At 43.0% G+C, this 26115-nt stretch overlaps 1 protein-coding gene and 1 non-coding gene across 4 annotated transcripts in view; one reads left to right on the forward strand and one right to left on the reverse strand.

The window, feature by feature from the left end:
* The window catches only part of PDE1C (phosphodiesterase 1C), a 479464-nt gene that overhangs the window by 429253 nt on the left and 24096 nt on the right, over nucleotides 1–26115 (reverse strand). The gene's annotated exons all lie outside the window — the stretch shown is intronic.
* LOC118918590 (U11 spliceosomal RNA) lies at nucleotides 15038–15171 on the forward strand. The gene has a single exon (XR_005027200.2). It is a non-coding gene; the product is annotated as a U11 spliceosomal RNA (small nuclear RNA).

The following is a 26115-nucleotide window of genomic DNA, read 5'->3' on the forward strand; positions in this document are numbered from 1 at the left end:
CCAGCTCCGCAAGGCCCACCCAGTTTCCTTTCCAAGAAATGGACTGCAAGCATGCCCAACTTAGGCTAAAAGGCATAATGGCCTTGAAGACCTCTAGAACCAAAGAGACTCGCCCTGGTTACTGAAGCTCAGGGAGGAAGGGTGACCTTCCCAAAATCACTCAAACAGTCCTTCCTAGTTCAACAGCATTCATGAGATGACACTTAAGACATCACTGAAAATGGTCACTCCCACTTTACATGACCCTGGTCTGCCCATTTTTCTGCTCGAATCACTGACACTGCCCCTCCACACTGCTCGTTAGGAACCATGCAGGAAGAAGATCCAGGACTCCAGGCTCCCAGGTCCCACACCTTGCACAGCCCAGGAGAGAAGAGCCTACTGAATTACCTGCAAATTGATGCTGGAGGAAGCTTTCACATAAGTTCTGGAGGAAGGTCTAGTGATCACTAACAAATCTCTTTGTACAGTAATTTTCTAGCTTAGAATTCTTCCATTATACTTAGGTTTCTTTTTTTTATAAATTAGGAAGTCCAGATTACTGCTTCACAGGAACTAAGTAAATCCTAATGCCAGCATGTAGGCATTTTTATTTAATTTTTTAAATTATTTAAAATTTTTATTAAATTAGGATAATTATTTAAAAGAGAAACACACTGAAAGAGAGTATAGGAAAATTTAATCTTTTCATGTTATTTAGTAACATGAACATGGACATAGGTAAAATAATAGTAAATTAACCAACACCAGTTAGCAAACTAAAAGCAAAAGTGTACTTTTTATTATACAGCTTAAACAGATTATGCTTATCATAGAAGTATAAGAAAAAAACTACATGCCAATATCTCTCACAAACATAGATGCAAATCCCCCACCACAAAATATGAGCAAGTTAAATATAGCAACATATAAACAAACAAGTGGAAGTTATCCTTAGAATACAAGGATGGTTTGATATTAGAAAAGCAATCATTGTATTCCATCATATTAACAGCCAAAGGAATAAAAGACCCTAAAGAAGGCGGGGGAGGGGGAAGGCAGAGAGGAGAGGAAGGGGAATGAGGGAAGGAAGAAAAGGTATATATATGGCTTGGAAAGGAATAAATAAAACTGCCCCTCTAAATAAGCAACATTATTATTAATGTAAAAAACCCTAAGGGATCTACAAAAGATCACCCAGAACTATAAGTAAGTTTAGCAAGGTCACAGGATCCAAAATCAACACACAAAAATCAATCATGTTTGTATATACTAACAATGAACAATTGAAAGGTAACATTTCAAACACAAAATCATTTACAATAATTCCCCTAAAAAAAAATTAAATAGTTATATAACTAGTGAAGCATGTATGGATCTGTGCACTGAAAACTGTAAAATGCTGACATAAGAAACAAAGAAGATGTAAATAAATGTAGAGACATATCATGTTCACAGACTGGAAGACTCAACATAGTAAAGACATTAATTCTCCATAAACTACTACTGGTAATAGCACAATTACTAATTATAGAACACAGTTCTAATCAAATTCCAGCAGAAATCTTGGGTATATACAAGCCGATTCTGATATGTATATGTAAAGGCAAAGAAACTAGAATAACCAAAACAATTTTGAAGAAGAATCAATTTGGAGGAACCACACTATCTGATTTTAAGACTAAGGTACAGTAATTTAGCCAATATGGTACTAAAAAAGGGGTAGACACATAATCAACAGAACAGAGTAGGGAGTCCAGAAACAGACCCACATATGGCCAACTGATTTTGACTCTGCTGCAAAGCATTTCAATAAAGAAAGGATCATCTTTTCCACAAATGGTGTTGGAATAATTGGACATAAAAATGCAAAAACAAAAGGAAAAAAATGAACTTCAACCTAGACCTCATACATTATATAAAAATTAATTCAAAATATGACACAGATCTAAGCATAAGGTATAATAAACACAAACCTCCTTTAGAAGACCACCTAAATAAATGAGAGACATGCCATGATTATGGACTGGAAACTGATTTTTACTGTTCTTAGCCATACATGTTATCATAAGATGATCCATAAAAGAAAGAAACTGATAAACTGGACTTCATTAAAATTTAAGATATTTGCTCTTCAAAAGACACTGCTAAGAGAAAGAAAAGACAAGCTATAGCCCAAGATAAAGTATTTTCAAATGACATATCAAACAAAAGACTTGTATTCAGAATACACACAAAAAAATCTCAAAACTCAGTAGAAAGTTGCTGGTAGGAATGTAAATAGGTACAGCCACTAAGGAAAATAGTTTGGTGGTTCCTCACAAAGTTAAACAAGAACTAGGAAATGATCCAGCAATTCCACTCCTAGGTATATACTCAAAATAACTGAAAGCAGGGACTCAGATACTTATATACCAATGTTCAGAGTAGCATTATACACAACAGCCAAAAGGTGTCCATCAACAGGTATGTCCATCAACAACCCAAGTGTCCATCAATAGATGAAGAAATAAGCAAAATATGGTATATCCATAGAGTAGGATATTATTCATTCACAAAAAGGAAGGAAATTCTGTAACATATATATACCTTGACAACTATGTACCTTGCAAATTATGCTAAGGAATAAAGCCAGACATGAAAGGACAATTGTTGTATGATTTTACTTATACGAGGAACTTGGAGTAGGCAAATTCATAGACAGAAAGTAGATAAGAGCTCCAGAGGCTGAAGGAACAGAGAATGGGGAGTTATTATTTAATGGGTGAAGCTCCTGTTCCGGATGAGGAACAAATCCTGGAAATGGAGGGTGGTGATTATTGCATGACGTGGTGAATGTACTCGGTGCCACTGAGTTGTAAACTTTAAAATGGTTAAAACAGTAAGTTTTATGTTATGTAAATTTTACCACAATTTTAAAAATTTGATAGTAAGAAAAGAAACAATACAATTAAAAACTAAGCAAATGAGTTTTTCTGACACTTCAAAAAAGATATACGGTAGGCTTAAAAAACACACAGAGATGGTCAATAATCATTAGCCATTAGGGAAATGCAAATCAAAACCACTATAAGATACCACTAACATGATATCTTGGGATGAGCAGATGGCTAAAATTTTTTTAAAAATTGACAACTGGGGTGATAGAACTATTCTATACCCTCACTGTGATGGTACTTGTACAAATCTAAGCCTGTGTTAAAAATAGAAAACAGCACACCAGAGAAAGAAATCTACATTAATTTAAAAAACAGAATTCAAAACAAAGCAAAATCTTCCAGAGAACTGAAAATAGAAGGCACTTCCTTAACCTGATAAAGAGAATCTACCAGACCCCTACAGCAAGGTTCTTCTTAGTGGTGAAAAATGAAAAGAAGACCCTTTCAAGTCAGAATGAAATAAGGAAACCCACTATTACCACATCTGTTCAACTAGGAGTTCTAAACAACAGAGGTTATAATTTTCACCTAGGAAATCCAAGAGAATTCACAGACAAATAATTCGAATTTATAAGAGAGTTAAGCAAATTTGCTGGATTTAAGGTTAACAATAAAAACCTATATTGGATTCCTTCACACCAGCAATTTATAATTAGAAAGTGTAATTTTTCAAGTGATATCTTCTACAACAGCAGTAAAAATTTACAGGTTGTCAAAGAATAAATCTAGCTGGAACATCAAGACCATTATAGAGAAAATTATAAAAATGTGCTAAAAGATATTAAAGAAGGCCAGATGTCTGCCATGTTCATGAATAGGAAGTCTCAACAGCATAAAGATGTCAGTTCTCTCCAAATAAAAGCACACATTTTAACTGAATAAGGGTTTGCAAAGCACTTAGAACAATGCCTGGCATACAGTAAGTGCTCTATAGCTGTTGTTGGGCAAATAAATCAAAATTCCAACAAGGTTTTTCATGGAACTTGACAAGTTTATTCTCAAAGTTTTAAAGCAGAACAATGGTCCAAAAAAAGCCAAGGCAATCTTGAATAGAGAGAGGAGGAAGAGTAATTCTCATTCTATCAAATATTAGCACTAATTATGAAACCATTAATGATGTTTTTATTGGCTCAGCTCAGGAGTAGACACTAATGGAACAGAATAGAGTCTTGAAATATTTGCCATATGGAAACTCAATATATAACAGAAAAGGCACTACAAATTAGTGGATACTGGAGCTGTTCATTATCCATACTAGAGAAAAATAAAGTCCTAATCATACCATTTACTACCCTCAACTCCTAAAGACCTAAATATGAACAGCAAAACTTTGAAAAGAAAATGTTAATTCCTCAGGGTAGGGAAGGATTTCTTAAGAAAGGTGCAAAAAGCATGAACCATAAAAGAAAAGACTTTTTAAATAAAGTGTTTAAAAACTTCTGTGTTTCAAAAGATACCATAAGCAAATTGCAGTATAAGCCATGGAGCAGAAGAATATACTTGTAACTCATATAACCAACAAAGTGCTAATATCCAAAATATATTTTAAAAACTCCAATAAATCAATATAAGCACAACAAATAATGTAATAATTTTTAAAATTAGATCAATTATAAAAATAGGCAACTCAAAAAAGAGGAAACCAAAAGGGTTAATAAACATTAGAAAAAAGGTGCTTACACATAATATAGGTAGGTCACAGGGAAGATAGTATAGCATGGAGAAAACAAGTAATGACTCTATAGCATCTTACTATGCTGATGGACAGTGACTGCAATGGGGTGGCGGTGGGGGAGACTTGAGAATATGGGTGAATATTGAAACCACAATGTTGCTCATGTAAAAATCTTCATAAGGTTGTACATCAATGATACCTTAATTTTAAAAAGGTGCTTAACCTCACTAATAATGAAGGAAATAAAAATTAACACCACAATGAACTACCACCAAATTGAGTATAGTGATGTTCTCTACAGACAGGGAAAGAAATGGGACCAGGAAGGGATTCATGGAGAGTTTTAACTATATATATATCTATGACAGTCACTAGACCTGTTCACAATACTTGAGCTCTCCTCCTGTAGGTATGTGGTAAGATTGCACCTCCCCACCCCTTTAAACCAGGCAGCTATGTGTGATTTGCTTCTGCCAAGCAAGTAGGCAGAAGTGTCACTTGTAGGTGGAAACACAGCTTTGAGTCAGAATGCGATTTGTCGTCTTTCTTTTCCCTTTGTGTGATTGACAACAATGCTCTCATCCTGCATCCTGGATTGGGCTCTGCCACACTATGTATGGATATGCAGCAAGAGTGAGAGACAAAACTGTTTGTTTGTTCTTTGTTTGTTTGTTTGTTTTAGGCCATTAGATTTGAGAGCTGTTCGTTATGGCAGCATCAACTCCCCCATCCTGACCAGAGCAACATTTTACTCCTTTAACTGGGTGGTAGGTATGTGAATGCTCATTATATTGTTCACTATACCTTATGGACCTAAATTATTTCATAATATTTTGAAAAATGTTTTATGGTAATGAACTGTTAGCAATTAAATATAGGATATGTATGCCTTCATTCTACAAATATTTGTTGAGAGCTTACTATATACCAGACACTGTTCGAGGTGTTCTAGATTCAACAGTGAGGAAAAGACAAATGTCAGCTTTTGTGTAGCTTAAGAGAGATGAGGCAGCAAATAAACAAATACATATTTAATAAGTCAGAGGCATTGTTTACTATGATGAAAAATCAAGTAGAATTGAAGAGATAGGGAATAAAGAGTACTATAAGTAGTGTGGTCAGAAATGTCTCTGATAAGAAAATATCTGAGCAGACAGCAGAGTACAGAGATTGAGGGTATGGTTGAAGGAGGGGAGAGTAAAGGAAAATCCCTTCAAAAGCCATCAAGGAAGCCTGTGTCTGGAGCTGAATGAGAAAAATAGGAACAAGACCATACAGGGCCCTCTCGCCTATGAAGGCCATCAGAGTGTTCTGAGCAGAAGATGGATATGATCTGACATATGTCTTGAAGGGTCATTCTGGCTGCTGTGTGAAGAATTCTTAACAGTTTGCTAGATAGAAGCAGAGACACTAATCAGGCAGATACTGTGATGGTTCAGTCAAGAGAAAATGATAGCTTGGCCAAAGAGGAGAGCTATAGGGAGAAATGATGAGCATTCTCCCTATTTATAGGTGGATACCCCAAATTTGCTGAGGGGTAGGATATGTAAAAGGGAGACAGGTCACAGATGACTGTAAAGCACCTGGCTGAAGCAACTGCAAGATTGGAGATGCCACCAACTGAGTAGGAAAGACTAGAGGAAGAGAAGAAGACTAGATCAGGAGTTTGGTTTGGGCTATATCTGACATGACCACTAGAAACCCAAATGGTGAAATCAAATAGGCATTGAGATATAAGAGTCTGGAATTCAGGGGAGAAGTTCAGGCTACAGTGGTCAGCACATAGCTGGTACTTACAACCTTGGACTGATTAGCTCACTTACAAGGTAATGGAGATAGAGTTTAGAAACCCAGGGACTCAACCCTAAGGCCAGCACAGCAAACCTAGAAGGAGCCTCCACTGAAGAAGGGCAGAGGCTAGCATCTCAAAGTACAAGTTCTAGGAAGGGAGGTTTTAAGAAGGAGGGAGTGGGCAAATGTTTCAAATGCTGCTGGGAGTCAAATATGAAGGCCACTGAATGTGGCCAATGTGGAAGTACTGAGGCTGTGATGGGTGAGGGACTGGCACATACTGAAGAGAGAAAACTGAGTCAGCATGTGTAAGATATATGCTGAGAAATTTCTCTACCAAGAAATGGGGCAGTCACTGGAGGAGAATGTTATATCCATAAAGGATTTCTTTCTTTCTTTCTTTTTAAGATGCAAGCTATTAGAGTAAATTTGCATGTTTCTGAGGAAGATCCAGTAGAAAAAGAAAAATCAATGATGCAGTAGTGGAGGAATAATTGCAAGCAAAGTTCTTGCAAAGGTGAAAGGATATAGGGTCCATGCGCAAGTGGAAATGTTGGCCTTAGACACACTCTATCCAATGTACCAGGTGAGTGTATGTGGAAGAAACAGGAAGTGGAGGATGCGAATGCAGAGTCTACGGGCACAGATGCAGGAAGGCTGGAAGATGTGGCAATGGGAGCATATGGATGTTCTCTTCTGATTACTTTTATTTTCTCAGGTAAATAAGAAGCAAGGTCATTAGAAGAGAATAAAGAGGGGATGAAAGTCATGAGAATTTTGAGGAGAGAAAAGAGGATATAAAAGAGTTGTCTCTCAAAGTGGGAGAAGGTATTAAGATTTGCCGGGTAGTACAAGGGTCCAGTATGAGATTCATTGTCATGAATTTTTAAATAAGACAGTCAACATGGTTGTATATTTTTCTCAGCCACATTCAGCTTCCAGAGAGTAGATGGAGAATTGGTGGTTTACCTGGTTAAAGGGTTTTGCCAGGCAAATAACAAAGGGTGAGTAGAAAGGGTATGCAAAGGAGTGATTCTAATGGTGCCGATGGAACCAGATGGTAATAAGGGAACTGAGGACCTGACAGGGGTGAAGGCCAGTAAAGAGATGGTAGATTCAATAGGCTGGAGTTCCCAGGGGGTTGAATAATTGTTAGAGGTGGGTTTCTAGAAGGTATCTTCTAGAAGGAAAGAAGGATTCGCCAATGAGTAGGATACTGTTAATGGGATTTGGGGTGATGGGGAGTACAGTGACTAGTAATGACAAAGTCTAAGGTATACCCAGTGGAGTGAGTGGCTAAGAGAGGACAAGATTATTCACAGTAAGGAAGAGGATTAATAGAAAGAACAGTATATTGGGGAGAGCATTACCTGGCATATCAAGTGACAAGGGTAGTGGACCAGGTGTAAAGGTCTTCAAGAAATGACTGGAGAGGGTTCACAGATGATTATAACAAGGAGGAAAGGTGGGTGGCACAGACTGAGGCAGGTGCTTCAAAAGACCTGCAGCTTCTCAGGAGGAGGCAAGATCAAGGGCCTGGAGTAGCCCTGAGGAATGAGAAATCCTTGTACACCCCCACTCCAGGCCCGGTGGGCACAGGAGAATAAAACAGCCAGTGGAAGCCGTGTCCTCCAAAGACAGCCCAGTTTTAGTTGGAGCAAACAGGTAAAGAGGCCATTCAGCATTACTGATGAGAGAATGCGGTTTCTCTAGGGCACTACCAAGGGTTTAGGGGAACAGGGGGAAGGGAGAGACTGAGTCTGATTAAAGGGTACAAAAGCCACATTTAGATGAGTATCCTCGGATGGCGATGGATTCCTGGGGCACTTGACACAGAGGAGTCTGGTGGTCAACTAGGGAGAAATGGTCTCTCAGGCAGACTGGGGTGGGAAAAGGGGACAGTCAGGAGGAGGGAGAGTGGGGAGTGCCTGGATCACACAGGCACTACACTCTCGCACAATGAACATATGCATACTGTATTTCTTAGGGCAATGGCTCCAAGATAATGAGCTTTTTCTTAATGAACACTGTAGAGATGGCTCCACACACAGGCAGTGCCTGTCTACCTGGGTTGGTATGCACCCTGTGTGCAAGGCAGGGAGAATGAGGGACACTCAGATTAGTCCTTGAAGCTCTTCTAGATTAGCAGTTTGGATGATGTTTTTGAGTGGGAGGAAGCTAATGACACTACTTTAAGAAGGGATGTGGATATCATCTGTTGTTTCAGTGATTCACACTCTCCTTGACCCACCTGCCATGGGAACTGGCTCTGGGTAGACTTAAAATGGTTCAAACTGCACACCAGGAAGAGCAAAACAAATTCTCCTCCACCACACAGGTCTGAAGGGAAGTCAGGTCTTCAAGGATGTCGTGGTTGGAGTGGGAGGTGGTGCCCGTGGGGCCTGGGAGAGTCTCGTGGATGATGAACAGCTAGAGGCAAGAGTCAGCAGGCCTGGGTTTACTCCTGCCTCTTTGCTGGGGGGAGTCATTTATCCAAGTTTTAGCTCCCCTGCACGTAAACGTGGGAGATAATGATATCTGTGTTTGAGAGTAGTCAGGAAGAGCAAAGTCTGCTGAGCTTAGTACTAAATCAGTGCGAGTTTTCTCCTTCACCTTCTTTCCCAGAAGGGGAAATCTGGGACATACAGACCTGAGTAAGAGGACAAGAAAACATCAGTATTCCTGATGTGGAAGGACACTTAGACACAAGTGTTTCTGAATTGGCTGTAGACTGAAGTACATCTCAAAAAGCCTTTTAAGATAAGGATTTCTGTGTCAGGGTTTCCAAGGAGACGGATTTTACAAAAGCTACTATTAGACACACTCCCTCTACAAAAACAAGATAATATCATGCTCCTGTTCTCAGGGAGCTCCTTCTACCTTCTGACAAGTGATGGAAATGTGAGGAAGAGGCCTAAGAGCTGGATATGAAGGCAGCATCCCTCACACCCAATTTGTGGAAAGAATGAATGAAGGCTGTGTTCTTCCTTCAGGCAGAGATGAGGGAAGACAAGGGAGAAGAACATGTACAAGGGGACGCACGGCACCCAAAGAGGGTGCGCAGAGGCACCTGGGGGCCAGGTCGCTGGGCCTTGGCAGGCAGCAGCACTAGAGAACAGGAAATGAGGCAAGAGCCCAGACAGGTTCATAAAGCGCAAGCAGAATCATGCCTGAAAGGTGGCCTCCTGAGTACTCTCAGGATTCCAGAACGTACTGTCCTGTGCCGGCCAGTCTGTAGGAAAGCTGCATTCTGAGAGCAGATGTCTGTGAGCTCTGACACTGAATGCGAAAAACAGAATCCACTTTAGTTCTTTTTCCTTTGTGGGTGTTTGCTATTTCCTTCTCATCACCAGCTCCCCCAGCCTGGGGTGCTGTTCTCCAGTGAGTGTTCTATGAAATACCAGCACCACAAAATAGTCCATGCAGGGAGGGTACCTTACCAGGTACTGTGGGCTAACCCTGCAAACAATCTCCCATCCCAGAGATACACGGGGCATGTTGGCATATTAAAGGTCCGTGTGCTTAGCTACGATGAGACCTGATGAACACAGTGTTTCTAAAACATATGTGACTAGAACACTCCCTTCCCGTCCATCCATGAAACATCCCCCTGGAGGTGGTGCTCTCCTGGGAATCCTCAAAGATGGGGCTCAGATGTTTTCATTGCCCAGTCACCCACTAAACAGACTAAGCTAAAAGACCCAGGCTCTGTGAAAGTAAGGAGACTGCATTCTTTCATTCCATAAATAAACACGGAGAATGCAAATATTTTTAAAAGATGTTGGCATCATGAAAGAGGTACAGACAAGATGTTGTAGGACATCAAAAGACGGGAAGGATGGTAATTTTGGTGAACCTAGAATATTAGAAGGAGGCATTGTGAAGACCATCTCAATTTTCAGGTTCCTCTCTGATTGTCACATGTGTGTCTTGGACAATTAACCAACACTTAGAGATCATTTTAGACCACCCTGTGGGTATACCTTATTTTAGACCTGGATCCCTCAAACTAACATTTGTTTACATAAGCACAGACTGAGAAACATTACATGAATTACAAAACTGGGCAAAAATGTCAAGGGAAGTAGGCAAATATATCTCAATGTATCGTTATCCTACCTCCTGTGTTGGAATCACCATGACCCTGCTAAAATGCACATTCCCAGGTCCACTCAGACCTTTGGATCAGAACTTCTAGGGAGGTTCCCCAGGAATCTGCATTTTAAACAAGCTTCCCAACCTAAATCCTGATGCATGCTTATGTCTGAAAACTACTGAACCTGGAATTCCCAAAGCTATTAAGAGTTCAGAAAGGGCTTTTGGGAAAGACATGACTTAAAGAAACCAAGAGTGGAAATTGACAGCACTGAGCTTGGGGTGACTATCAAAAGAGGAATCCCAAGAAAAGGAATTCAGTTACAAAATGTGTCAGTTACAAGCCAGAACATTAACATTGTTCTGGAAGCTGCCATGACAGCCATCAAGATCTTTCCAGTCCTGTTGGCAGGGACGCTCCCAGGTGGAAGTAAGCTGCCTCCGCTAGTCACAACTTGACAAGCAGAGCTGTTCACAACATACGTTTTTCAAGAACTCTCATCTCACCAAGCACCCTTCTGAAAGTCATGTGGCTTTTCACATAAACTGTGCCACTGAAGAGCTACCCCTTGGAGCATTACCTCCTGCACGTGTCAGCTCACAGACCACCCAGGATGGCACTTGTATCCTCACGGTGTGTGACAGGCCAAGTTGCACAACCAGTGTATGGCAGGGTGAGACCCAGGCAAGGTCTGAAGGACCCAAAGGCCATGCTTTTTCCTTTGCCAAGCGTGCTTCCCGGGGAGAATGTGCACTGGCGGTAACACAAGGGCTGGTCCCCTTGGACATTACATCTCCCACTGTCAATAAATAAACTGGTGGGAGCCACAGTAACACCATCCCAGCACTGCCACCCGGTCAGGCCCAAGCAGACAGATACACACTTTCTCACTTTGCTTATCTTTAGCTGAAACAACAAACCTCTAAATACCTTCCAATCCTGAAATACCTGGCACGTATGAAATAATTATGCAATACAACAAGTTCCTTGATTGCCTGAAGCTGGTCCTGGGTCTATTGGTGAAGAAAGCAAAAATTCATTTTTTTGAGTTTCGCGGTCTAACATTTTCTGTCTCTATTCCATTCCACTTCCCCTTCCACCACTCTCCCCTCCCATCCCACCTTCTGCCAGAAAGCGCCTCATACCAGCTAATGACAACCTATTGAGCATTTTGTACTCCCGTGTTCTCTTCCAAGGGTATCAGGCATTGACTCTTACACTCATGATGAAACAAGGGCTTTGCCCCTTGGAGGTGGGTTGGAGGCAGGAGCAGGGAGGTGGGTCCTGCTCCCAAGGCCAACTAGATAATGCCAGTAAAACTCAGATGTTCAGATGTGCCCACAGGGGACACAGCCTAATTAGCTATGTTTTTGTACTCTGAATCTTCTTGGAACACAGAGAAGCAGCACTTAGCAGAAGTGAGCCTGCAGAGAGATGCAGGAACATAGAGACCTATAACTCCAAGGAAATCCTTTCATTGACACATTCAAGAAATATCTATTGCAAGAGGCAGGGAGGCACATGTGTGAAGAAAAGAGGCTCTGGAGTCCAAGAGATGAGCATTCAAACCATGGCTCTCCTCATTACCATTGTGTGACCTTAAGCACAGTAACTTCTCAAAGCCTCAGTTTCCTCATGGGCTTACTAACAGTGCCTACCTCATAAGACCCTTCTAAGAACACAGTGAGATAACTCACGGTAATAACTTGTTATCACAGTGTGTAACATGCAAGATGGCAATAAACAGTGACTCTAATTTGTATTAAATGTATTGGTTGCCATCTCTGTGCCCAATAATGTACTGAGGCTGAGGAAATAAAACACAGTGCTGCCTTCAAGAAGCCCTCAGTGGGGGAGATGGCCATGTAAACAAATAATCACAACTTTATAGGTTCAGTAATGGAAGTATAGAAATTGGCACTGTGGAGATCCAGAGGGAATGACTAACCTCCTTGGGAAAGTGAAGGAAAGCTCCACAGAAGAGGTGACAGTTGAACCTATAAAGGAAGAATAAGAATGGAACATATGAAGAAAGGGATCCACATGTGCAAAGGCCAAGAAGGGTTCATGAGTATGGTGTTTGGGAATGACCAGCAGAAACATGGGGTGAGATGAAACAGGAGACAAAGACCAGAGCTTGAGAGCCAAGTGCTTTGTTGGCCAAGCTCAGGATTTTTTATTTCTTGCCTGTCTCTCCAACCACACTGTCAGCAATATGAAGAGAAGGGCTTTGGTCTCACATACTGATGTGTCCCCAGTGTCCAAAGGAGGGACCCAATGGTTAAGCTCTCAAGAACCATTTTGTTAGGTCAGTGAATTAACTTTATCTTGTAGGTGACAGGTGAACCTATCACCTAGTAGGTCCACTCAGGCCACGGGGTGACAGTTGGTTGACAGAAAGAAGGGTAAGCGACACAGTGAGTACTAGGACACCATGTAGTAGTGTGGCAGAGGTATGGCAGTGGGCATGGAGAGGAGGGAATGGATTTCACAAACATTTCAAAAGTTGAATTGCCTCAACTCAATAAATAACTAAATATACTCTGTGGGCACAGGCAAGGGCTGGCTATTAGCTAAAGTAAGACATGTTGTCATTCAGAACAGGCCTGGGTGGCTCAGGTGAGTGTACAGAAAATTATTAGCCAATTCTATGTTATGTGTGTTTGTATCTGAGGTCCCTGTGACATGCATAAATAGAGAGGTCCAGTTGGCAAAGCGACACAGGGGTCTGGGCTTTGGTATAGACAGTGAGGGCCTCCACACAGAAACCATCGCAAGGGGTGAGTTCCCCAAGGGATAGAATTGAAGGGAAGACCAAATCCTCTTCAAGTCACTATCACACTCCTTGAACATCAAGAATGTGAAAATAACTGTACTGGAAACATTTATATGTACAAGGAAGAGTCCTGACCTTAAATGGGTTTGTAATCTAGCAAGAGAGTTGGGAGGTAAACATATGGAAAATTAAAACAGCATATAAAATTGAAAGAACATCTTGATTCAGCCCCAGAGGGATTTTCCAGAACCTGGAAGAAAGCCTACCCAGTGAATTACTCAGATACAAACCCGGCGGACAAGACAGACTGACAGATGATGTCCAAAAGAGGTGAGCTCTGCAGAGACCTAGACAGACAGGATTTACAAAAGGAAGAACACAACCCCTGCAAATAACCCATTGCTACCTCTCACCAAGAGACAAGCCAGGACCCTCTGCTGCAGCAAATAACTCTGACCCAGATGTTGCAGCATAATTAACTTCTAGCCATACTAAAGGGCAAAATGTCACCAACACTTGGAAAACAAAACACTTGGTGAGAAAAAGCTTCGTGAAAAGCTTCTTTTGTTTTCTTGCATTGTACTTAAATGCTACTGCACATGTGAAGAACAGGCATGAGACATACTGAGTGGGAGTATGACACAGTCATTCATAGTAAAGGAGAGAAGCATCCATAGTCTTCCAATGTGCGAAGGGCTGTCACACAGAAGAGGGGCTGGACATATGTCCTAAGGTGCCAATGGATGGAAGCTCTCAGGAGTCAAATGTTTATAGAACATTTTAAAGATGTCTAATAGTCAAAGCTATTCAGAAAGGAGTGGACCCCTTGGGGGATAACAAAATGTCCTTCATCACTGGAACTGTCCAAGCTAGGTCTGAACAACCTCTTAGCAGGGATGCTATGGAGCAGATTCGAATATGAAACAGAACATCCCAGTTTCTGGGTGGATCTTAAAAGACCATCCCACCACACTGATGACCATTTTTGTCTATTTTACTTTGGACTAATTTAAAACTTCTTTTTAAGAACTAAATGTCTTTCACAACTGCTATCTCATGTATCCACTCAGCAGATAAAAAAAAGTCAAGACACAAAAATAAGTCAATAACTGTGTCTTAAGATAGTGGAATTACACCTTCTGTGGGGGTAAGATTCTAATAGATTAGCTCAGAAGCCAAATATCACATGTGCTCAAGGGCTGCCTTTGAAACTCCCTTAAGTCAATTGTAAAGTATAGTCTCTTTGGTCTCATGTATATAATCCTGCAAAAGATAAATGCATACAGTAAGATCGAGTGTTTAATAAAGAATATACCTGAAAAATATACATTTGGAGAATTTTAAATTATATAAAAGAGAAAAAATATGGGTGCACAGCTAAGTTTTTGCAAACCAAGTGCACACGTGCTACCACTCTACCGTACACCCAGAATGTTGAACTCTGTAGCTTTGTATTAAGATAGATGAGCTGTCCTAGGCTAGGTGGTCTGGCAGAAACTGAGTAATGACACAATAGCTCCCATTTACTGGGCCCTTAGTGCCTGCCAAGCTCTGTGTTAAGCACTTCATTGAAGCCTCTCAATCACCTGTGTATGGGGTAGACACTGCTACTATCCCCACTTCATAGATGACACATCTGAGGTTGAAAGGGAGCAGCCACTAGGTGGCAGAACTGAAGCCAGAGGTCTGACTCAAACACACGGGTGTTTAGGGGTGATTCTCAAATTAGGTGCACGTCAGAATCACCCAGGGAGAAAACCTGTTAAGAGCTGCGTTTCCAAAGAAAGGGCTCTTTTCGTGCATGGCACATGTAGAGCAGCTTGCCTGTTCCTCATGCAGGACTGACATCAAGGGACTTGAGAAGCATAATTTGTTGGTACTTGGGCAGCTGGTGATCATTGGTCCTGGCACCCCCATTGCCCCCAAAAAAGTGGCATTTCCTCGATCCACTCAGACCACCTGACTCAGAATCCTGGCTCCCTCCCCAGTGATTCTGACGTGGATGGCCCACAGATCACACTTTGAGAAATCCTGCTGTAGACCGTAACACCTGATTAACATACTTTCTACTAAACACACGTCAGCCCTATCTGCCCAGGGCCGTTAAGGTTATTAATAAATGCTTGAGGATGATCACTGATAGGTATGGCCACATCCGCCTACCACTCATCTCCGAAGCCACATGTCCATCCATAAGCACCCCAGCCACCTGGGGTTTATTTTAATATTTCAGGGCAGAGTAAAGCCCCTGAAACTGTGAGACCTTTTCCTACATGAAATCTTTTTCAGAGTTAACCCAAATAAAGTTTTTACTTAAAAAATACCTCAAAGACTGATTACATACAAGTTCTGGTTTAGCTGTAACACACCAGAAAGGCATCTAGTCACAGAACTGCATTTCTGAATGGAATCATTCCGTTCCTTTTGATTGAACAGGCGCATGATCTAGTGCCAGATGGTGACATTTGTACGAGTCAAGCCAGATTAAGTCAAGAGCTTTAGTGAAGCATGATGCAGATAAAGAAAAGGACGGATTATTGACACACACGCACACACACATTCACGCACATACACTTACACACATACACACATGGCTATGGTTCAATTCTTCAAACTGTGGCAGCAAATTCCCCACTGGCCTATTTCTGTTCCCTGATCTCGGCAGGCCCCAACCTCTCACAGTGGGATATACGTCTGCATTCAGCCAGCTGGCATGTCCACAGTCCAGGCAGACCCAGGCCTCAATCAGGCAGGCCCAGGACTAAGTCCCTCAGGCCCTCTCCCCCCGCCTCTGCCTGCACTGGAAGCTGGGCTGGGCCCATCTAATCACAGCATGAGCAGCCTGACGCTTCAGCTCAGGGAAAGGCACCATCATCTACCCAGTTTTCCAGACCAAGCACCTGGGCATCCATCATCCTTCACTGCTTTCCCTCACCCTCCACATCAAGCCCATCACCAACTCCGGTCAATTCCACCTCGAGTCTGTCTGCCTCTTTCCCGCCCACCACTGCCAGGGTGGTCCTAGCTCCTGTGCCAGCCACCAGGATCAGTGCAGTGTCCCCACTGCTCTCCTGCCTTGAGGTGTCACCCCTCCTGTGGACAGCTCTCTCCCCAGCACCTGACAGGGGAGATGCCTGGATGGGAGGAGTGTGATACACACACTAAACCATCAACCCACAAACAATAAGACCTAATGAAAACATTCATAACCTCTTGCACTCTCTCCATCTCCGTTCTCTATCCCACACCCCTCAAACTTTTAGGGGTCCCCCTTGCTATTACAGTCAAGTGCTTACAAAGGTTGGCCACCATCATCCCTCCACATATGTCATCTGCTACTTCCTTTAGCCCCCCACACTCCAACCAAACTGAAGTTCTCTTAGTTGAGATCTCATCCTACTGATTGTTATCAATCAGCTCTCAGCCCAGAGGCTGTACAGACGACCCAACTGATGGCTAATGTCTCCAGGGAGGATCTCATCTTGTATTTCTCTGCACAGCCAGATACTTAGGAGATTATGAATATTTTAGGCAAATTCCACTTATCCCATGGTGACGATCTGATTGTGTCATATAGATCCCCTATGTCTCCTCCACTCTGACTTGCCTGCTCTTAGGCAACTGCCCTCTTGTATTAAAATTACAGCTAATTCAACCATATAAACCATGCGCCAAGCATATTTTCCAATTGATTCTTCATCTACTCATTCAGTATCTGCTTACCAAGCATCTTCTCTGTGCCCGGCACTGAAAAATACCCCACAATTATAGGGCACAAACCACAAAGCAGGGATAGTCCTCCCCTCACAGAGCATACATTCTCTGGGTAAACAGGCTTTAAACAACAAATCATATAATTATTTGTTGATGATTTTGTAAAGTACTATGAAGAACCAAGTGCAAAGAGAGCATATAACTAGCTCGTCTGGAGAGGAAAATACTTCTTTGGGAAACTCATGTGTGAGCTGATACCTGAAGCATTAGCAGGAGTCCAGGGTGAGGACAGGCAGGGAGGAGGCATTCCAGGCAGAAGAAACTGAAGACAGGCAGGCAAAAGCATTCTAAGAACAGAGTTTGCAAAGCTCCATGTGGAAGGAGGATGAATGTGAAGAGGCCAGTGTGGCTATAGCACGGAGGACACGAGAGGACAAAAACCCAAATCTAGGAAAGCAGGTAGGGTCAGAACCTTCAGGCCCTGTAAGCCAGGGCAGCTCAAATGTATTATAGACTGATACTGTTATAAAATACAATGAAAATGGGTTACTAAAAAATTAAAATTAAAAGACATACAAAATATAAGCCCCAACTTTATTACTATTAGATTTAATAGTCATAAAATTATTCTGCCAGTTACTATAGCAGTTTCCAACTGCTTCCTCTCAATTTGTGTGCTTTCTGATGGCTTGCTAATAACAAACAGGCACCTGTCCACAGACCACACTTTGAGTAGCATAGTGCATGGGAAGCCATCAAAGGGTTTTAAGCATGGGTTAGGTAAATTCAGAATTGTGTTTTTCGAAGACATTCTGGATATTGTGTGGGGCATGGTTTTGGGTGGGAGCAGCAACTAGGTCTGCAGGGTGTCTTGCTGTAAGATGATGCACCTTAGAGGGGATGATGTTTAATGTTTGCAACAACCTATGAAGTAGTCATCAACATCATTATTAACGGAGATTTAAGGTCATTACCAGACGTAGAATTCACATCCCCAAAAGCTAGTAAATCTGGACTCTCCAAAGCCTTATTTAAATATAGTCTTTAGGGCCACCCTATTGGTGATCTGATAGCAAGATCTTTTTTGCTGCCGTCCACAGCCAAACTGGCCTTTACTAAAACCCACGATGACCCACCAGCCTTACCCAGCCTTTCAGCGAAGACAGCTGCTATTCTTCATGCAAATACCTTGCAACTAATGAAACCCCAGAGGTAGCAAGAGAATCTGCTTATAATGAGCTGTTCTTCTCACTATTTTCTTATGTATCTTAAACTGATGAGTTTCCAAAGGGTCCTGATGACTTTTAAGAGACAACTGAGTTTATGCAGCTGAGGAAGAGAAGGCTTCAGGGAGGGCCAGGAGGCAGCTTGGCTCAGGAGCAGGAGCAGAGGCCTCTGCCTTTAGAGACAGGAGGTACCTGCAACCTGCTTCCATCACGCATGTGCTCAGACCCAGTGCCCACTGCACAGCCTCTCTATGCTTCAGTTTCCTCATCTACAAAATGGAGACAATAATCTCTGCTCTGGCTCACTTGGAGGGCTGATACAAAGACAGTTCAGTGTCATTCCAGCAAACATTTCTGTGGTACAAGCAATGTGCCAGGCATGGAGCTGGACACTAAGTATAAATTTAAAAGGGCAATGCCACACAGTGAATGCAATACAGACACAACACAGACACACACGAGAAGAGGGAATGTCCATTCTGAGGGCAGGGGGCAGTGGATGAGATAGTCACTGACCTTTTAAGGCAGACAAAGGAATTCACTAAACAGAAAAGCCTAAGAACACCATCCTGAGAAGGATCAGCATGATACATCTGGAAAGCATGGTAGCTCACTACTGAGAAAATGTATGCGGATAAGGGAAGGGGGATAGGGCAGGGATAGGGGAGTCACACAGGGCCTTGTGCACCAGGGAAGCAATGGCATGAATCACACACAGGACATCTGAGGACCTGGGCTGGCTCTGGAAGTGCATTTAGGCGTGGGTCATTGTTGCCGTTGCTGTTGTAGTGGAGAGCAAAAGAGTGGTGTGCCCACGTGACACTCCTTCATGAATACCTCCAGAAACAACAGGGAGTCTCTGAAGGGGCTGGAAGTCCTCTGTTACACTGGTAGGGACAAAGCTAGGGCCATTTGACTTGCTACTGTGACCTCACTGGTTCTGACAGATCCAGGAAACTCAGGTTCTCTGCACATTCATGAGAGGGCACAAGATATTGGGTATTGGTCCCAGGTGAAAAAGAACAGCTTTTCTCCACCTCCTGAGAGAGTATGGAATAAACCCTTTCTCCCACCTCCTCTAAAGTTTAAAAAACTTTAAAATGAAACCAGAAAGCCCCAAGGCCTCCTTGACTAGTATTATCATATCCTAAAAGCAGTAAATAAATGCTATCTAGGCAGATGATAAAGATCCTTTATCTCCACTATTCATCAGACAGCACTGGCTTAGGGAAATCCACACAGAGCGGGTGACTGTGAGAGTATATGTGTGTGTGCACAAGTATGTGTGCATGTATATGCACACGGAGGTGCACAGGTGAGCGAGGGGAAGGGGAAGGTACACAGGTGAGACCTCTGCCAGGAGGACTCATCTACCTCCAAGAACACCACCCTAGGGAGGGGTCAGGACCATGCAATCAACTCCATGCTCCCGACACGGCCTACCCTGCTGGTGAAAGTCTCTCAGGAGACAATGGCTGTCCCAGAAAGTCAAATGCACATCCTTAAATCTGACCTGGAAAAAACTCAAAGAAACATCTTTCCTTTCTTCTTAAGAGTTTATCAAAAGCAGCCAGACTAAATAGCTGAAAACCTGAACTTTTCCCCATTGCCAACCTGTTCCCAGAAGAGCTATGAAACCCCAGTGTGTTGTGGAAATCACCCACCTGAACAGCTAGAGGTCCCAGAGATTGGCAAGAGCATGAACCCAGGGTGGCTGATGTCACCTTGTGAAGCTGTTAAGAGTATTAATGAGTACATGAGACTCAAGGCCACTCAGATGGAAGACACCAGGATAAACTGACCAGATTTATTTCTATGCCACGGGTGTCCTGTCCCACCTTCTACCCTTTTCTCACTTTGAGAGGAGACACAGGCAGAGTGAGCATGGGCTTTGTAGATGTACAGACCTCAGTTTGAATACAACCAAACCATACTCAAAATTCTTAACCTTGAGTGTACACCAGAACTTCCTGAAGAGCTTATTAAAACTCAGATTCCTAGACCTTATCCCCAGAGTGTCTGATTCAGTGAGGCTTGTGGGGGAAAAAGAGGGCACTGCTCCCAGCCAACCAAACTCCAGCAGAGCTCTGCTCCCTGACTTTGCATGGCCACATTCTATGTCTGGAAGTGGAGGCAAGTGTCCTTGCCACATCCTGACAGTCCCTCTGTGAGGACAGGCAGAGGCCAGTTCTTCAGGGGGACAGTCTACCAAGGAGATGGGTGCAGCAGGTTACACGCTGCCCATCCTACCGGCCTGCTCAGGCAAGTGGGACCATTTCCAAGGAGCCAGCCGGACAGATTCAATGATACCAGGCTCCTCTGCTGAGTTTCCAGGGACAGCAGGTGAATGCACAAGTACCCCAAAGGTATAGGCCAAGTGCGTCTGAATCCAAATTTGCTCTCTGCTTCCCATCACCCAGGGGACCTTGAGCAAGTTTCCAAGCCTCTTAGAATCTTAGTGTCCTCATCTATCAATGGAATAATAAGACCTACTGCTCAGAATTACATCACATCCTAGCACAAGGTCCAGCACGTCATAGGCATTCCAAACTGTGGGGTGAAGCAGAATCTGTGTAGATCCAGCATTAATATCAGCCCTTGTCTGTTAATCTGCTTCTTCAAAACAAGGAAGCCCGACAATGATTCTCACCACTACATCTTCTGAGCACTTCCCTTCTCATCCCTGAGAGAGTGCTGGGCCCCTCCCTGCCTGTGGTATGGCCTGGGAATAGCTGGTGTGCAGAGGGACATGGGCAATGGCATCCCCCTGGTGAGTTATAAGTTAACAAGCTGTACACATGCCCAGAACACCCTGTGCCAGCCAAGGGAATTCAAAACTTTGGGGTCTCTGAGGAATCATCATGTTTTTAAAAAAAACAGCCAAGCCAGTGTCCTCAAGTGTCTCAATTTGGGGCCTGGCTCACACACAGAAGCTCCAGGAAAACCCAGTGGGCAAGGTAGACAACTTCCTAAAACTTTATTTTGGATAAGCTTGTAGCCTTCTGTGATTTTTTTCACTCAAGCCAAAGGACATCTTTCTTCATACCCTCCAAGATGCCTTCAAAAGGCTCAGCTCCCTCCAGGAGCAGCTCTTGCTCTCCAAAGGCCGGCTAGGCCTGTCAGGCACCCTCTCAGAGCCTCAGTCTACTCAGCTGTGAATTGGAAACAATAGGATCGGCCTCTTGGAGCAACTACGAGAATTAAAGGAGGAAACGTGGGCCATTTGCCCAGCCCTGGGGTGGCGCTCAGCTGCTTCTGCCCTCTCACTCCACGGGCCGGACCTCAGCGGGTCGTTGCACACGGCAGGCTGTCAGTAAAGGTTTATCAAATGGGAACAGATACTTTTACAGTCCTGATTTTTCAACATTTCATACAGTATGTGGTTCCCAGGTCCCCAGAGATGCTATGAGCATTTTTTCCCAACAAAGAGAAGCTTTGATAAACTGCTTTCCTATATTCTAAATGGGTGGAAGACAGGGCCCAGGCTGGTGAGGGGCAGCACCAAGCCCCCCACTCAGGGCTTCCCTCTCCTGCTCGTTTCCTCCTTCTCTCCCTGTATTAAATTCCACCTGTGCGCCAGCACAGGTGGGCATGGCTGGACAAGTGCCCTAAAGGTACAGGATAAACACTTGTGCTCGGGGCTGGGGCAAGTCTCTGCTCTGGACAAGATAACTGCCTCTTAGCAGTTGGGGACCTAGGACAAGTTCCCAAACCTCTGCACATAGGGATGATGAGATACGTACTTGGGACTTGAATCTGGATCCAACTTAAAATCTCATGGTTTTCTCACTACAATGAGCTAAAATTTTAAAAAGCAAAACAAACAGACAAAAATAAACAAAAACACTGCTTTTAAGGAAGGATTTTTTATCTCTTCTCCCATTCACCCCCAGGGAAATGCCTGGGGCAAACATTGTCAGATTTGCACCCTACGGTATATGCTATAGTAGCTGAGGTGGACCCCATTTGTCTAGAGAAAGAGAACGCTGTCAACAGAGGTCACCGATCACCCCAACAAGCTCCTCCAGCCTCCAAGGAGAGGATGAGTCCATTTATTCCACATGCTCACCTCTCAACAACTTCCATTGCACACATCTGTCAGTGTCACCACATAACATACAACGCAAATGCAGTCTGTCCTTTCCTTCACCCAGCCTGGATAGGCACCCAGAAATTCTTTGTCCCACCTAAACATCGGGTTCTTCCCAAAGAAGAGTCATCAGTCCCTGAGGACTGTGCCTAGCCAGTCTCTAGAAGCTGCTACGTGGATCTTCCTATTTCCAGGTCACTGATAAAGGTCATCTGGACAGAGAGACTTCAGTGGTTAGGACTTTGGCTACCAGGCCAGCCCGAAGGAGGAAGTCTGTGAAAGTCAGAGTCAAGGTCAGGGAGGGAGGCAATGAGGGAAACAGCAGGAACTGAAGGCAATCCAACCAAAAGTAAATGAACAAACCAGTCAGCAGTGCGGAGGTTGAGATGCCTGGCTCCATCTCTCATTAGCTATAGGGCCCTGAAAAAGATAGGCAAATTTTCTGGGCCTTGGTTTTCCCGTTCGCAAAATGGGGGTATAAATTAATTATCTCTACTTCAGGACCTCTGTAAGCATTATGGGGCCATGTGTGTGTAAAACATCTGGCACAGAGAAGGTCTCAAAGCAACATGAGCACCCTCCCCTCAAATTTCATCCACCCCTGTTCTTTGTTTCATGAGCTCCTGAGGACAGACCTCCCTGGGCTTTTGCTCTGGAAAGATCCCATCTTCCCCAACCCTGAGGACCGAGAAAAGACAGAAGGTTCCCATCACTGCTCTGTCAGTTCACTGTTGGCCTCTTGGATTGGAAGCCAGGAATTAAGTCAGCTTTGATTTTTACATTGAACCTGCCCATATGTGTCTGCTCATGCGACAGCTAAAGAACAGGAATCCAAAAAGCGAGGCAGACATTTTGATGGCCTAAAGCATTCACTGTTTTGAAATCATTTATTCTCTCAGCATCAGTCCAATATCACTATTTTGTAGATGTTTCTTTTAACATGCCACCAGATTTAAATTATTATCCTTAAGTAAGAAAAAAAAAACTGATGGAGTAAATTATCTTGAGCCTTCCATTCTGAACACCAAAATATTCATATAAACTGTGTGCTGACCCTGAGAAAGGTGGCTCATGCCTGTGGCTGCTCTAGGATTTTAAGATGTGACATCTAGTGGTTAGTAAGAAAACACATGCCAGAGACCAAGTAGAACTTCCTCTGCTTTGCTCATACTGATGGGAGTATTTTTTAATTTTTTTAATTCTAAATTGGGCCACATATAGAAGATAAAAAGTTATGTGTTAGGATAATTTTTGACATTCATTTGTAATTTTTGACATTCATTTGTATTTTCTGTAGTTCCCACCTCCACCTCACACCCAGTTCCAAGCAACCAGGTAGCTAAGTCAGGTCCCCTCTCGTTTTTGGTAAAATTCTAAACTCACTGAAAAACGGATGCTGCTAAGTGAACAGGTCCAGGAAGATGGCACAGAGAGTGCTAAATGACTTTGGAGGTCTGGAGGAGGGAAGGGAGACCATCCCCCAGGTGGTAAGAGATCCAGATGGGGCTGGGGTCCCAGGAGCAGAATGGCCCACAGCCTGTTATGGGGCAGTGACCGGGGTGGGAGTGGTAGGACCTCACAGGGGTGACTGCAGGAGGCCCGCAGCATCAGCACCCCTGGCACACAGGTTCCCAGAATGGCCAAAGAGTCCCTGTGTACTGAACATGGTGGAGAATTGGCAAACCCCCCAACCAGACCTGCAGGGAACCAGGCTGGGACAAGGCAGCAACAAGGTTCCCAGTGTGGACCAGGGAGGCTCTTATTCCTAGGACCCGGGGATGGGGGCGGGGGTGGAGCTCCAGTAAGGACTCTTTGAACTTCCTGTCAACCAACAGGGATGGAAACTGGGAATAAGTTTAAATTGATTTTAAGAAAGATTGTATGTCTTGTACACCTAAGTGTAAATTTTTACCTAAAGGCTCTTCTTGCCCCATAACCCTCAGTTCACCCTTTTCTTCCTGGATCTTTTAGTCCTCAGTAACAAATCATTTCATTCAAGACTCTGCAAACTATTATTCTTGGTTTTATCACCTCTGAGTTGGAATTAAAGAACTATGACATCACATGTGATTCCTACTGCCTTCCCCAGCTTCCTCCCTTCAATCAGTCATAGTTTCAAGGATATCAGAATCACCTTGGAAGTTTTTTCAACGTGCACTTATTCATCACCACCATCCAACATCCCTAGTAACCCAGGTCTCTGGGAGCAGAGCATGATACAGCGTTTTTAACTTTTTGGAAATAATTTCAAGTTTTACAGAGAGCTGCAAAAATGCACAAGAAACACCCATGAACACTCTATCCAGATTGATCTACTGTTAACATTTTACCCCATTTGCTTTATTCTCTTTTCCTCTCTTTCTCTTCCTCTCTCCCACCTCCATATGTATATATTCATGTACAAGTAAGGTGTATATAGGTATGGGTGTATGTAAAAATTTATTTTCTGAATCATTTTGGAGTCAGCTACATACATATGGCCTTTTGCCCCTAAATACTTAAAGGTGTATTTCCTAAGAATAGGGACAACCACAATACAGTTGTTAATTTCATAAATTTATACTGACAGTATTTTAATCTACCATCCATATTCCAATTTTGTCAGTTGACCTTATAACATCTTTTATGGCTTTTTTCCCTTCCAGAACAGAATCCAGTCTAGGGTCAGGCATTGCATTTAATTGCTGGCCTCTTTAGCCTTCTTTAATCTGGGACATTTCTAACAGCCTTTCCTTAATTTTTATGACTGATATTTTTTAAGAATACAGCCCTCCCACAATTTTTTATATATATAAGAGAATGTTCCTCATTTGTGTGTGTCTGATGTTTCTGTGTGATTAGATTGAGGTTTTATATTCTCAGCCAGAACACTGCATAGACGACATTGTTTCCTTCTCAGGGTCTCACATTTGGAGGCACACAATGTTCATCTCTCACAAATCATTTTAATTTTGATCACCTGCTCAAAGGTGCTATCAGATTTTGCTTCAATAGCCCTACTGTTTTATTCCTCCTGTGGGGCAAATGGCAGTGTTCAGAATTTCCCACCTGGCCTTAGTCCATTTACATACCAATGAATGTTTCCAAGCCTCCAGTCAATCCGGGTCAAGGGGTGGAGAGAAAACAGCCATTCTCTCCTCCCCTTTGTTCCTGGTACATAACTGGTCTGGCGTTTGCCAGTCACCAAGGACCCACCAAGGGTGGGCAGGGAAGGAGAGTGCACACCACAGCTGGAGGGGATGGATGGATGGGAGCCTGGCTAGTAACTGTAAGAAATAAAAGCCTTTCTCCCAACCTGCCCTTTCTCTTGACTTACTTCAGTTTCATCAGATTCATAAGGGACATGCTCTGGGCTGGGACCACCCATTCCCCAGGAGCTACACCGCCCTTACAAGATGTTTTAGGACCATACAAATATCTGTTCTTCATCAAAATCCCACTTACCCTCTAGATTTAGTTTCTATTAATGATTCTTGTCTGATCTGATCTTTACTATAATAGTTGCAAAATGTTTTAAATGTTCCCCAGATCATGAGGGTACCACTACACCCCAAACAATTGAGAAGCAAGAAATAAAGAACCCCCAAAACACTGACAGATGTTGAAGATTTAATGTGCAAACTATGGGGGTCATGAAAGATAACGTTGTTCATATTTATCAAAGAAAAAACGGAAGCCAACATTTACCAAGCCCTTTCTTTATTTACTTTATTTCAATGACTCCTCGTGACCTTTGAAATAGGTGTTTTTATTCTTTCATGGATTAACACACTGAGGCTCAGAGGGATTAGCTAATACCCCAGAGTCAAACAGCTACGAAGTGACTGCA

Source organism: Manis pentadactyla, chromosome 7, assembly GCF_030020395.1.
Source record: "Manis pentadactyla isolate mManPen7 chromosome 7, mManPen7.hap1, whole genome shotgun sequence".
Taxonomy (NCBI): domain Eukaryota; kingdom Metazoa; phylum Chordata; class Mammalia; order Pholidota; family Manidae; genus Manis; species Manis pentadactyla.